Source organism: Pseudopodoces humilis, chromosome 15, assembly GCF_049639895.1.
Source record: "Pseudopodoces humilis isolate 2021_Gansu_Grassland_sample_001 chromosome 15, ASM4963989v1, whole genome shotgun sequence".
Classification (NCBI taxonomy): domain Eukaryota; kingdom Metazoa; phylum Chordata; class Aves; order Passeriformes; family Paridae; genus Pseudopodoces; species Pseudopodoces humilis.
Window position 1 is genome coordinate 10,076,090 of NC_142214.1, and position 15,381 is coordinate 10,091,470.

The 15,381-nt window shown below is 47.0% G+C and overlaps 1 long non-coding RNA gene across 1 annotated transcript; it reads left to right on the forward strand.

Moving 5' to 3' along the window:
- Window positions 1-354: 354 nt before the first annotated feature.
- Window positions 355-2,836, forward strand: LOC148183071 (uncharacterized). The gene is made up of 3 exons (XR_015773884.1): window positions 355-477; window positions 1,983-2,080; window positions 2,705-2,836. It is a non-coding gene; the product is annotated as an uncharacterized LOC148183071 (long non-coding RNA).
- The last annotated feature ends 12,545 nt before the right edge of the window (window positions 2,837-15,381 follow it).

A 15,381-nucleotide genomic window follows, 5' to 3' on the forward strand; every position in this document is an offset into this window, starting at 1 on the left:
TTTAAATGTGCATCATCTAATTCAAGTACAAAGCAGTTGAAGAGTCTTATAAATGTAATCAGTCACTCAGGTGCTTAAGTTAAAGCACTATCTCTTTGTAAATCCAAACACCTGTTAATCTTCAATCAGAGCTGTTGGCTGCTGCCTTTTTTCCCAATTTATTTATTTTTAATATCTAGCTACTAGTATGGCAGCATTTCACTCTTCAATATCAGGGGGAAAACCTATGCAGCCTTTCTGGCAAGAATGTCTGGGGAAAGCAATGTGATTTGTGTTTGTGCACGGGCAGTGACAGAATTGAAGTGTAAATAAGGGTTCGGGCTATGTAAATCTGTGCTGCAGGAGGTGCTGCTTGGTGGTAAATCCCTGTGTCTCAGAGGGAGGAGGCAGCAGGAGCCTGTCTGGGCTCTGTCTCTCTGCGGAGCAGAGCAGTGGATGAGGAAGGAAACAGTGAACACACACATTTTTCCATCCCAGGTGAGACTTTGGCAATTTTTTTGCTTTTTCAACTTTGCAATTTTTGCAGGTGTGCAAAAAAGCGGGTTTGTGCTGCCCGGCAGCTGAGCCCAGAGTGATCCCACTGCAGGGGTGCTCCAGGACTTGCTCCATGGCTGTGCCTTGTGCCCCTGGGACATGGAGGGAGAGTTTCAGCATGTCAGGGATTAGTGAGTTAAGGCTGGATAAGGCACCAGAACAATGGGGGCAGCACTGCTGGGACAGTCCTGTAGTCCCCTAAAATGGACTTTGTTTGCTGGCACTGGTGAAGGTGCCCCAAGGAGCCCTGCAGTAGGAGCCCCTGCCCCCAGGAAATGCACCTAAACCTCCTTGCAGCTCACACTCAGCAGGCACTGGGTGGAGGGGTGGGCTCCTGCCCACCCCCAGCTCCCTCAATAGCTGTATCTGAGGAGAAATGGGTTTTAATCCAGAAGGAATTTGGATTAGGGAAGAAAGGAGGCCAGTTGCAAAAACGAGAGGTGAAGTGCTGGGCAGAGGTTTGGCTTCTGCCTCTGACCGCGGTTTCCAGACAAAAGGCGTATTTATAGAACAGTCCAGAAATAGCAGTGTGATCTATCTACGAGACACTTGATCTCTGCCAAGACATTTGGGGTGGCTTAGCCATTTAAAATATTTTAGGCATAGAGCAACATCAGCTGCCACCAAAGCCTGCATGGAAGAGCAAGAAGTGTCTGGGCATGGCAGCAGCAGCAGCTCTGAGCCCTCTGCCCAGAACTGCAAAGCAGCCATGCCATATTTGCAAGCACTGAAGTCTATTATTAGCATCTTTAACTTATTTATGTTTGGAGTCCAAGTATGATGGAGAGAAAAATAGTTAAACTTTTCTTAATCCCTTTATTTGTTCCTCCCAGTCAAGCCTGGCTTTCCCAAGGGAGCCACAGCTCAGCCCTTTCCTACTCTCCTTCCACAGAAGAGGACAGGGGAAGGCAAGTCCCACACCCAGATGAAAAATAATACAAAGGGAGATGCTCAGAGGCCTGAAGCCCCTCTCCTGTGGAGACATGCTGAGAGATGGGCCTGTTCAGCCCAGAGAAGAGAAGGTTCCAGGGAGATTTATAGCACCTTCCAGTTGGAAAGAGGCTTTTGACAAGAGCATACAGTGATAGAACAAAGGGAAATGGCTTTAAATTGTCAGAGGGTGGGTCTAGGTGACATATTAGGAAGTAATTCTTCCCTGTGAGTGTGGTGGTGAACTGGAATGGGTTGCCCAGAGAAGCTGTGGCTGCCCCATCCCTGGAAACATTCCATTTGGATGGGGCCCTGAGGAACCTAGTCTGAAGGAAAACATTCCTACTTATGGCAGGGGGTTGGAAGATGATCATCTTCAAGGTGCCTCCAGCCAAAGCCATGCTGTGATTCTACAATTTGCCTTAAGACCCTGCAGGGCCCCAGGGCCCTTCCAGCCATGCACAAACCACCACAAACATACACAGGGCTGTTCCCTCTGTGCTTTGGGTCACTTGTAGATGCTGATGGATGCTGGAGGGGAAAGAGAAGCACTGTGTCTGCTTCCCTCATGGATGAAGTCATGGTTTGGTGGAACTGGAGACTTGGCAGCACTTAGGTAAATAAATCAAAAAGGTGGAATAGAGGGGCTGGACAAGAAGGCAGCTCTGCTGCTTCCCCTGGAGACAACACCCAGTGTTTGGTCTTTTGGATCCTCTTGGATGCTGCTAAATACTGGGAAGCCTTTGTGCGGCCCAAAGGGGAGGACCACTCAGAGGTGTCCCACAAGCCCCATGGATCTGTGTAATGCAGACATCTGTGGCAAAGGAAATAATTCCATTGGTTTCACGAGGCTGAATCAAGACTGGAAAATGTGAGTGTTAAGATTACTTTTGTTCATTGTTGCATTGCATTGATTTTTTCTGTACCAGCACTGCTCTGTGAAGGGCCATGTGACAGTCCCCATGGGGCCACTTACACAGGCAGATCTGTGCTGCACACTGTTGGGGAGTAACTCATCTGTGGAATCCACTGTCTGAAGGGCAGCTGGATTTGCCAGTATTTCTGGCTGTATGTTCATTTCTGATAAAAAGGGAAAAAGAGAGCTTCATCTACTGAGTGGCCAGTGCAAATTTCATGTGATATATGTAATTTGAGGGCTGAGGGGCAGTGGACCTTTTGGAAGCTATTAAATAACTGTACTTAACAATGATTCAAAAGTAACTCTATTTCCTTCCCACAGGTGGGAGTTGGACCTTTCCTTCCCCCAGGAGCACTTCTGGGGCTCAGGCAGTTGGAGGAGGTCAATGCTACCTGCAGCTGCAAAGAGACGATGAAATGAAATGGAAATTAGGGTTTCCTCAATAAGAGTGGGGACTCAGTTTTGCTTTCCTGCAGGAAAGGGGTGGGGGGGGTGTCTGTTCTTGAGGGGTAGAAAAGGCCATGGTATCCACTCAATAGGATCCAGGTGGAAGCCTTGTTTCCCAGTACAGCAGCAAGTCCAAGGGCCTTCTGTTACCTGTCTTGACTCCTCTTGGCTTATTCCATGGAAACTCCACAGTGTCTTGCTCATGTGACCTTGGGCTTTTATAGGAAAATACCAATATATGCTGGAATTTGTTAGAATGAAGCAGCAGCCGAAGCATGTCTCAATTAAGACAGGTTCTTTCCACTGTTTAAACCAAATAACTAATAAACCACAGCAAAGGTAAAACCTTCTAGCATGAGAAAGTTGGGCTTTCTATGATAAATGCTCTCTATGGACTCATTTGTTAATGGTTCATGTGTGAAATGAAAGTCCCCACATCATCACCTCCTATCTGGTATAACCAGCTTTTCCTTGTGGTAATGCCTGCTGCTGCTACTCTGCAAGGAACAGAGATGCTCTGCCCTGTGTAAATGTGGTAAAAGCGACCATCATTCAGCAGTTTGGTGTTTCAGGGGCTGGAGGTTTTGCCCCATTGCATTTGATGTGATGTTTCACATGCTCATAGGGGAGGCAAATGCCAAAAATCAGAACCAAGCTATAAAGCTCATTTAAAAATTATGAATAAGTAATAATGAATAAATAATTCTGACCCAAAAGTAAGCTGTGCCCATCTCACCCTGGGCACATCCCTCTGTTTTGAGCCAGACAAAGCAGGCATTACTGGGCTGCATCCCAGGAAAGGGGCCAGCCTGAACCCTCCATGTCTGACCGAGTAGAGCCACTCTTGGCATTCACAGGGATGCTCCAACAAGGCAAGTGACAGGGAGGACAGTGAGGCAGGGCCGTGTGAGTGGTAGAGTGATGGAGAGCATCTGTATGCCTTGTGATGAGACCAGGAGATGGGGGTGAGATGTGAGGTGCCAATAACATGTCAGGGTGGCATTTCAGACAGCAGCCTCACCCTATTTCCACCTCCATGCCTCCACGCTTCTGGAAGTGTCTCTGCTGTGTCCCAGGGCTGTGTGTGGCCCTGCTCTGCCTGTGGTGGCTGTGACCCCTCCTTCTCCATCAAACACCCCTACACGAGGTCATTCATAGCCAAGGCTTTATTTCAGTTCAAACAGGGCTGCTGTACTTGTGCTTCTGTCTGGAAGGTAGAAATACAGATATGGATGTTACTGTGTCCCATCTCCTTTCTCCCAGCTTTTGGCCTGGGTCAAACAAGGACACTGGGCCAGGGGTGGGTGTTCAGCCAGACTCAAGACTGAGCCAGGGCTCCATCATAAGGCCTGTGCCCCCTCATCTCCTCTTTAACATTTATGCCCAGAGTGCAGCAGTTGGAAATATTTTCAATCAATAAAATAGTTTGATGAAACCAATCAACAGTATAAAAATCAGTTTAAAATGGAGGAGAGATCCGTTGCCTGCAAAGCACCAGTGCTGTGTGCAGGCTCTCCAGACAAGGAGCAGGTGGTTTCCAAAATCTACCTTTCCTATGGGCTGAGGAAGAGGAGCACTTCCCAGGAATAGGAGCAGCTGCAGGGATGGGTTCTAATGGCATCAGTGGCGCATCCAGGCTCTCTTCTAAGAACCACAACCACTGGCAAAACCTCTTAGTTGTGGGTCTCGAACAGATTGTGCAGAGGCTCATGGTCTCCAAAGCATCCCTGAGCTTCAGCACCTTCCTGGTGCCATGGGCTGGGGATGGCATGGCATAGAGCTGTTGGGGGTCTGAGTGGCTGTTTGGACGTGAGGGAGAGGTGCTGGGGTGTCAGGGTAGCAGCAGAGAGTGTGCTGCCAGCTGAGTGTCTGTGCTGGGGCCAGGCAGCAAAGCCAATCTGGTGCCACTGTGAGTACTGAGAGCATTACCCAGGTAATGTTCCATGGCAAAAGCATGAAGCCATTCATCAGGATCTGGATAACCTTTCCATCCTTTTAATGTGGAGGAAGTGGTAGGAAAAAACTCAGAGGCCCAAAGCAGGGAAGATCAGAGTGCTCTGCAGAGCCTGTGTGATCACTAAAGCCACATACATTGTTTTTCTTTTCTTTAACTAAAGCCCAGGAAATGTAAATTGATGGTTCTGCAAGGAGGAAGCGGTACCACAGATCACTTCGTTGGCAAAGGCAATTTGCACCTAAAAAAGTGTTTGTGGTTTTTGTGTAGTCTGCAGCTGTCAGTGTGTGACCACTGGGTACTGGTTGTCCCTGTGCCCTGCTCACACTGGACACCGGGACTTGGGGTGGAGGCAGCGGTGATGTGTGTGGTGCCAAGGAACAGGCGCATGGAGGTTAAACCTCACACCCAAAGGTTAAATCCCACAATGTTGTCTGGTCTTGGAGGATGGAGAGAATTTAATTCAGCAGCTCAAAGCCAGGTACCACACAAGCCAGGTAGAGAGCTGGGTGAGAGGCGCTGGAGGGAGGGAGATGGGAAGCTGAGGATGTGGATTTTCAGGTGCTGGAATGGCAAATGAACAGGATAAATAGAAAACCAAGCAACTGCTGTGCTGTACCTGAGCCTGATGCTGGGTGCACCACAGTGAGCAGCAGCTTGATTGTGGAGCCACTGACTGCATCCTCTGTCCATGTCAGTCCATCACTGACTTCAGAGCAGTTTCCACACATCCCTCCTTGCATCAACCACTTTTGCTGTGACTGATTTATCCAGGGACCAAATCTTGTCCAGAAAACCATCTGAACTTTGAAAAAGACTAATCCTTTCTTCCCTGTGAGGGTAGGGAGGCCCTGGCACAGGTTGCCCAGAGATTCTGTGGCTGCCCCATCCCTGGAAGTGTTCCAGATGGATGGGACCCTGAGGAACCTGATCTAGAGGAAGACATCCCTGCCCATAGCAGGGGGCTGGAAGAAGATGATGTCTGAATTCTGTGATTCTATGATTCTGTGGTAAAGACTGGGGCTGAATTCTCCCACCCCACTTGAGCCCTGTGTTAAGATGTGGGGAAGCTGCTGCCCTTGAGAGACAAGCAGGGTTGTCTTGTGGGCTATCAGGGGTGGAGGGAGATGGCTTCTCTGTCTTCCTTTACTCCCAGGATCTTTGTGCCAGGTGTCTAGTGCTGCTCAGACAATAGCAAAGAGCCTAGAGAAGGGGGAACTGGAACCAGCCTTTATTTCTGTGGGAATCACTGAAGTCTCTTGGCAGTGGGAATGCCTCACCTCACTCAGTGCTCCCACTGGATTAAAGCTCCTGGTGTTAGATGTGTATATTTATGTTACCCTGGCAGAGCTAACAGAGCTTGGCTCTACGGGAGCATTGTAAATCTGAGCCTTTCCCTGTCATCCACACTCATCTTGATTTTAGAGCACTTGGTGGTACCTGGAGTATTTAACAGCACCTGGCTCTGACTAATGGTTACAGAGGCATATAAGATAGAAAGATTAGCAGCTCAGCTGTCTGATTAATATGTAAATGTACCCAGTTATGTGTGAGGGCTCTTAATGAAGTAGCTCACACTTCTGCCTCTGTATATCAAAGGTGATTGATGGAAAAGTACTTCAGGTGCCTGCTGGAAAGTGTAAAAGTTGTTTTTGTCTACATCTTGCCTTCAAAAAATATCTGTAGACCTAGGGCTGAGATTTCCTAAGGGAGGAAAACCAACTCGGTCTGAGTTTAATCTCAACTAATCCAAATTGTTGGCCATGTTCCTGCAGTATCTGTAAATTCTCAGATAGGAATAATCCATCAGGACCTTGTATAACAATCTACACAGTGTCTTAAATAAACCTTCCTTTTGGCTGTAGCCTGCAGATGACACCTTCTGTAAATTATTTGATGATACTTTATATGAAGAGCTGGAGGCTGAAATGAATGTTTGGGTGAAGGCAGGAGACCCCAGCCACATGGAAGATGTTCCTGTGCTGCTGCTTCCACTCAACTCAAGTCTCATCACAGCCCAAGTCCCAGAACCTTCTGCTGGCCAACCCAGGGCAGCTGCGTGGATCAGAGAAATCAAATTAAAATCCTGAAGCATCAATGGATTTGTGGAATGCACGGGTTTCCCTGCTGGAGAAGGAATAGCCCAGCAGCTATTCTCAGCAGATCTCAGCCCTGCAGCACAAGGAGGTGCTGGCTGCACCCAGGGCCGGGGCTGTCACTCTTGCTCTCACCACGCTGAGCACTCTGTGCCCCTGCTGGGTGAAGCTGGCAGCTCCTGAGGCAGCAGGCATAGGGTGCCCCTCCAGCCCTGGGATGTGCCATTCCCTGCCAAGATCCCTGAGATCACGTCCTGAGTCATGCTGGGCTTTCATCCCGCCCTGCCCAGCCAAACTACTGTATTCTTGTATATTTCAAGATCACTCTGCAAAATAAAGCCCATTCTGCTGAAACTGGTGAGGAGTGGAAATTTTGCAGTGCTAGTAAAACCTGGGGCGATGCAGCAAGCGGAGCAGTCTGTGGTGCCTGCTCCAGGATGGGGCTGTGAAGCACTCGCTGCTGCAAGATCTCACACAGATAAGGTGCACTACAGCACCTGGCTGTCAGGGGAGTTCAAAACGTTCAGACCCTGTTACAGCTCTCTTTTGCTGCCTCCTTCTCACTCCCACAGGTATCTGGGGGGGTCAGAGCACACATTGTTTCCACCTCTTCTCCAGGCTGTGGGGAACCCTAGCCCATCCCCCTAGAGTGAGCTCTGGCACAGAAGCTCTACCTAGAACTTGTCTCATGTTGCTCTTCCTTTGTCAGGGTGTCTTGGAGCTGGCTGAGGCTGCAATTGCTTTGTCTAAAATTTTCCATGCCTCTAGCCAGGCTTCTTTTGGTGCTGGTTTTAAATAGCCAGACCTTCTCTAAGAGAAGGGATTGGAGCAGTGTGAAGTTTCCTTACAGAAGGTATTTGGTGATGTTCTTTCTGAGCAGAAATGTCATCACAGTCAGTGAGCAAGGGAAGAGGGAGTAAGTAACAAAGAAAGACAGCAGGCCACAATACCACCAGCAACCACACAAACTATAGCCACACGCTTGCCATTCCCTGGTTTCAGCTCTGGGGAGCAGCATTTGGGACATAGATCCCCTTCAACGCTCTTGCAGGAGAGCCCTGCAGAAGGTGTGAGGGCAGCAGGGTGACCCCTGACTCAACCAGGGCAGGTCAGTGAGGGTGGGTGCCAGTCCCTGACCACCATCTGGGCATTTCTCCATAAATAAACACTACTGCTGGCTCTGAAGGTTTTTTTCTACCATCACATTTATTAGCAAACATTTACCCTAACTGCAGCAACCTGGGTGCACACTCTAGCATTTTTAAGTGTAGCTTCTTATTTCCTTCCAGTTCCTCTGATGCAGGAGAATCATCTCCTTATAAGCACTAAATAAGGGTTTATTGTATTGAAATGGGGAGCAGATATGGTTTTGAAAATTCAGAATTTTAGAAGCCTATAATATGCTTAAACAGGTAGAGGAGAAATAGAATATCCAGCAGAAACAGTTTGTAACAAACCACATAGGAACTTAGTTACCAGTGAAAAAACATTAAGATAAGATATATTGTGAAGATTCAGCAAAGCAAGACCGAGGTGTTGTGAAAATCCGACAAAGCAGAAACCTGTGGCTCCAAAAACCAGCCAGGACCAGATGGGTGGTTTTGGGCAGGACAAACTGACCTAGAGGGAGAGCCAAACCTCCAGTGCGCCTGCCCCAAAGCAGAAATCAAACAGCAATCACCAAGGAAGACATTTAGTTTTCATCCCAGAGACCCCAGCCCACAACCACCAGGAGGTGTGGCAGCTGATTATAACACAAAGTGAGAGAAAGCGGAGGTGGGTGGGCATAAATACATATCAGTGTGTATTTATAGCTGGAACCTGTCCTGACCAGGTGCACATGTCTTGGAGGAGATATCCCCCCATGCGTCCCTGATGCTGTCAGCTGATGGAATAAAACATATCTCTCTACAATTTCGATTGTCAAGTCCTGATTCCCTAAATCAGTATTCCCTATGACAAATTGGTTTACGATAATTATTAGGCTGATGCTTAAAGCTTTCAGTGTAAAGAAAAGCAATTAAAAAGAAAATAATACTCCATAATTCATACTGAGAAAGATCTTTGTTGATAGCTGTGATAAATATAACATTGGATAAAAATTTGTGAAAGAGAATAAAGAATTATATGTTATATTTGTAATACTGTAAAGATGCAAAATGTAAAATAATCCAGAGATACCTTCCCGAGTCGGGCAGTAACGACCAGCAGCAACACTTACCAACACAAAATAAAAAGCAGGACACAAGCAATCAAACCAGACAATGAGAGTGGCTCCGTCGAGATATCCATCTCCTCCGCACCCAAACTGGCCACTCCATTCCGGGAAATGCAATCGGAGGACACTCAGAGCCTCTCACATGTGAAAGGACTCTGCTCCACCGACCATTGACTCAGCTCAACGGATCCGGGAAGTCTATTCAAACTCTTTTGTTGGATGGTGCTTACTCCAGATTTTGCCCCAGGATACGAAAACCCCTATAAGAACCCCGGACTGCAGTGCCTACTTCGTAGATTTGGGTAAATCTGTACCTCTGGGTATAGACCCCTGTCCACCCAGCGCTGCGCTGATTTATTTTATTGTGGTTTTTTCTCTCGTTGTTTGTGATTGAAATTGTTTTATAATAAATCGCTTTTTATATTAACCCTATTTTGCCATTGCATTTATAACAGATTGGTGCCGTGACTCAGATCGGAGAAACTGCGGGGAATCTCACTGCCCAGGACAGGTACCCCCGCTGATTTCGGCGGCCTGGTGAGTTGAGAACCCCCGTAGCTCGTTCCGATGTCTGAACTAAATTTAGGCTGAGATAAAACCACAATAAAAAGGAAAAGGATCCGGATCGGAGAGCTCGGGAAGGCACGGAGCCTTCGGGAAGCCGCGGCTTGTTTTGCTCGTAAAATGTCTGTTGTGCACAAAGACATCCACGCAGGAAAATAGCTGTAAGTACTGCTGGTTGAGTGGGCGATCAGGCGAATGTGTGAGATGTGATCTGATCACGGGGCGAGTGTGGACTTCAAGGCCGCGTTTCCATCCTCCCGCGAGGGAATTGGCCGGCCGCGAAGGAAGCGATACAGAGTGAAAGTTTTTTTTTCTCGACACACACTTGTAAAAACCTGAGGCCAAAGGGTGTCTCGGGGGACTGATCGCAAGGAACTAAAAGGGGAAGGATACGTCCTGTCGAGCACGGGAACTGGTAAACCCTTTTAGTTAACGGACCCAGGTATAGGTCCGGAAGAGGATCAAAAGTACCGATTACAAGAGACCTCAGCTCAGCTCGCTGAAGGGTGAGTATTGGCAAATTTTGATTCCTAGAGTAAGCACACAACGCAGAAACTGATACTGACTCACGGAGAAGTCAAAGACAGGTAAGAAATTATATATATTTGCGAAGTATGGGGCAGAAAAAGAGTAAGCTTCAAAGAAAAAGCACAGGGAAAAATCCCTCCGATCAGGGGGAGGAATCACCAGACATCCCGCTTTGATTTGAAAGATGCTTTTTGGACTTGCCCTCTGGATGAAAGGAGTAGAGATTATTTTGCATTTCAGTGGGAGGACCCAGATACAAATCGAAAGCAACAGCTAAGGTGGACGGTCCTCCCCCAGGGGTTCGTGGAGTCTCCGAACCTTTTCGGGCAAGCTTTAAAACAACTGTTAACCCAATTTGTTCTTGAGGACAGGACAAAGCTTTTGCAGTATGTAGATGACTTGCTAATAGCTGGACCGACTGAGGAGAGCATGAGGAAAAGCACGATTGCCTTGTTGAACTTTCTAGGAAAGAAGGGTTTGAAAGTCTCAAAATCCAAGCTGCAATTCACAGAGCCCAAAATAAAATACCTCAGACATTGGATATCTCAAGGGAAAAAGAAATTAGACCCGGAGAGGGTAGCAGGCATCCTTGCATTGCCTGCACCAAGAACAAAAAAAAAGGCAAATTAGACAAATTTTAGGGCTCTTGAGATATTGCAGGCAGTGGATTGAGGGTTTCAGTGAAAAAGTGAAGTTTTTGTATGAAATATTAAACACTGACAGGCTGAAGTGGACTGAACAGGATGAGTCTAATTTCCAGAAATTGAAAACTGTTCTTATGACTGCCCCGGTACTAACTCTACCAGATACGAATAAAGAATTCCAGTTGTTTGTGGATGTGAGTGGACAAACAGCACAGGGAGTCCTGACTCAGGAATGGGCAGGCAAAAGGAAGCCTATAGGGTTTCTTTCAAAAATCTTAGATCCTGTTAGTCGAGGTTGGCCTACGTGTTTACAAGCAATTGTAGCAGTAGCTCTGTTGGTGGAAGAAGCCAAGAAAATAACTTTTGGAGCTCCCCCTCACCCCCCCACTGGGAAGGACCGTTCCTCGTTCTCCTGACCACAGACACAGCTGTCCGGACTGCAAAAAGAGGCTGGACACATTCATCTCGAGTAAAAAAAGTAAAGGATTACGATGCCTCTGAGTGGAAAGTCACCACCCCTCCAGGAGAGCTGCAAATTAAACTTCGGCGTCATCACAAATGACCAGTGATGACCAGATAAGTCATATCAACCCTGAATGTGATTGTTTTCCGTTTATACATTTTAAATATGCTTATTGTAAACAGATTTGGGTAACCCACTGTTGGGGAGAGTACAAGCCTAAGGGATTGTGTACCAAGTGTCTGGAAAAAGAACAGGAGGAGACTAGCCGTCTCTTAGCACTTGCCACCCGGGCGGGGTTTTTAGAACTTGACTCTCCTGAGTGGTACCTGCTTTTTCAAAAGGGGATAAGAGGTAAACTAGACTCCAAGGCAGAAGCTTTAGAAATCGAGTGCCGAAAGACAGTCAAGGTACCGTGCAGGACAGACACAATTAAGTTGTCTCGGTGGGCTACTTTCAAGAGAAGGTACGCCATTAGGACTACAAGGGCCCCTGAAGAATATCCTTGCTGCCAAGAAGATGGTAATCCCCGCCGTATATTTCTATACGGGCGAAGGGCAAGGCAGAAGGATACAATGGTGGGGAATCCTGACTGTCCTGAGTCTAGCCGTGTGCTTGGCCAAGGGAATAATTCCCAAGGTACCTCCGGGGGAGCATCCCCTGGGGAAGTGTGAGCAGTGCCTGACTGCCACAGATACCAGACGAATAATTGACTGTCCTCCGGAACGACAAAAGGGGTTTTGTTTGTCTAACGGCACTCAGTATAATCTTTGTGAATTAAAGGGGGAGGTCTGGTGTTACCACTCAGGGGCAGGTTTTAAGGACGGGCAGTCTAAGACTCCTATGAGAAAAAAAAAACCAAAGCTACCCACTTCAGGTATAAGAGAGAAGTGGGAATGCTTCCTCCGATTCCAACCTGTAGCCAATGTAATAAAAAAACTGTCTGGATAGGAGGAAAAAGACAATCCACCTTTTTAGCATATTATAAAGTCAACCCTTTGTGTTACAATAAAGCAAACATAAAAACGTGTACCATAAGAGAGAAATTGTATTGAGAAGGTAAAAATTTAAAACATGAAGAAAAAGCCTCCTTTAGTAATGAACCGATAATTCTTGATTTGTTAAAAAAAAAAAAAAAAAAAAATATGATGACCGAGTATGTTTACAATTCGATCAAGTGTTCTGCTTCTCCAGAGATGGAGATAGACCCTGAAAGCAAAATAAAAACAACCCTTCTCAGGAATACTGTGGGAATTCACTTACAGACTGGGAAGAGGACGAATATTGTTAAACACGAATTTTTAATGTGATAAATTATTAGGCGGGGGACTGTGATAAATATAACATTGGATAAAAATTCGTGAAAGAGAATAAAGAATTATATGTTATATTTGTAATACTGTAAAGATGCAAAATGTAAAATAATCCAGAGATACCTTCCCGAGTCGGGCAGTAACGACCGGCAGCAACGCTTATCAACACAAAATAAAAAGCAGGACACAAGCAATCAAACCAGACAATGAGAGTGGCCCCGTCGAGATATCCATCTCCTCCGCACCCAAACTGGCCACTCCACCCCGGTAGGTGCAATCAGAGAACACTCGGAGCCATTTCGCATGTGAAAAGGACTCTGCTCCGTCGAGATATCCATCTGCTCCCGCACCCAAACTGGACACTCCATTCCGGGAAATGCAATCGGAGGACACTCAGAGCCTCTCGCATGTGAAAGGACTCTGCTCCACCGACCATTGACTCAGCTCAACGGATCCGGGAAGTCTATTCAAACTCTTTTGTTGGATGGTGCTTACTCCGGATTTTGCCCCAGGATACGAAAACCCCTATAAGAACCCCGGACTGCAGTGCCTACTTCGTGGATTTGGGTAAATCTGTATCTCTGGGTATAGACGTCTCCCTGTCCACCCAGCGCTGCGCTGATTTATTTTATTGTGGTTTTTTCTCTCGTTGTTTGTGATTGAAATTGTTTTATAATAAATCGCTTTTTATATTAACCCTATTTTGCCATTGCATTTATAACAATGGCTAATGTTTCAGAAGAAAAACTTTATATGAGAACCGTTCAGTCCCTGTGACACCAGTGTTTAGCTATAGCTAATGATGCTGAACTGGGACTGGAACACTGTTGTCTCTTTGTGTTACATGGCTACCACATGTATGGGTCCCCAGCACTGACCTGAAATGCTGAGGGGCTGAGAGTTCCTTCTCCTGATTCCTCATGACTGCAGGAGATGGTGACTTCAGCATCTTGTTCCAGACTTCCATGATCCTTCTGCTGTGAGTTCCCTGCTCTGCCTTCTCTTCCCACCCTTCCATGAAAGGTAGGTATGAGAGCAAATCAATGAACATTTGGTTGTGTTCTCTGTGATCTGGTCTGTTCTTCAGCTGGAAGATATGTCAGAGACTGTTATGATTTATGGCTTAAACACCTTCATGTAGGTATCTTAATGCCCATTACAGTGAACCTTTTGTATTGCAAAAGCTGCAGAGCCTGAACAGGCCTTCTGACTGAGGCCCTGAACTTCTCGCTGATGGAGATAAGGTAAACTCAGGTCCTCAGAGAAAAAGATACATTCACAGAGAGATCAAGCACCTTCGGGGTGGAGACCGGTCTTGGTTTGAAAAGACAGATGTCTGCTAAGGAAGGCAGAAACCTCCCTTGAAATAAAAAAATTAACACACCCCCCCCCAGCTGTTATAATCTTGAAATCAAGGGGCTCTCAAGCAAAGATAAGGGAATAGAAACAACAGTTCTTTACTAGGAAAATTAAAATAAAAATGCAGTAGTACAAAAAAAGAAAACCAACAGAAAAACATTCCACTGACAGTTAGAATACAACCTGACACCCTATTAGTCAGTGACTGCAGTCCTCCTGGAGTGACTGATGTGGTTCTGTTGAAGTAACGATCCTGTAGAAGGGCGGAGTTTGCCTCTCAAGGTCCGGTGGTGTAGATGGATCCGGTCTCTCTCCTCTGGGAATTCACTGGAGAAAAGCTGCTGTGGTGTTCCAAGTCTCCAAAGATACAAAGATATACAGGTTTAGATGCTTGGCTCTTCCCCCTGGGTGGAGCATCTCACAATGGGATGATGTAATTTTATCAGTCATGCAGTGAGACTCAATGGCCCATTAGCAAGGATATCCTCCTGGAAGAAGGATGGGTTGTGGAAGAGATAAAGAACACTGTCACACCTGGTTTTAACAGCTGGCCCATTAACAGAAGATATCCCCCAGTTATGAGGGATGGGTCATGGAAGAGATAAGGAAAACTGCCCCATCTGGTTTCAACAGATAGTAATAGAATATATACTTTTGGTTATATCTTGCATTACAACCCAAGACAAGCCCACACCCCAGGGCTATCAGCTGCAGGCTCACACAGGCCCTCACACCAAAGCAGGGGAGGGGAGGTTTTGGGTGTGTGATGAAAAAGCCTCTGGTGAGAGGCAGTGAGTGCCCATCCTCTGCTGTGCAGAGCTCAGCTGTGAGGCCCCTTTACCCCAGGAAAAGTGGAATACACGTGAAAGACAGTGGAAGATGCATCAGAGCCCCCCTCTCCCCCAAAGGGGTCTCCAGACCCTACACCAGGGATGATGCAACAGATCCACCGTGTCGCAAGGGAGAGTGCCAAACTTGCCCTCCCCAAGGGTGGCACGTTGGCATTCCCACCTGGCCCAAACATATATCAATCCAGTAGCTTCTATACTCTTCTGTGTGGTGTGCCACAGTGGTGGCAGGGGACCCTCACCACCAAGAAGACCAGATGGAGGGGAGCAACAAGAGGTTGTTGGGACCCTCAGAAGGGTGATATGCTTCCACCTAACCCCTGTCAGTCTCCCTCTGTCCCAGCCCCCCAACCCTCCCCCTGTCCCACCCCGCCAACCCTCCCCCTGTCCCATCCCCCCAACCAACTCTCCCCCTGTCCCACCCCCCAACCCTCCCCCTGTCCCACCCCCCCAACCCTCCCTCCCTCCCTCCCTCTTTTACTATTAAATAAAGTATATCAATTTTTTTACACCAATGTCTAACTTAATTTAGTTTTAATCACACTTTTGGGTATATTTTGCACCTTT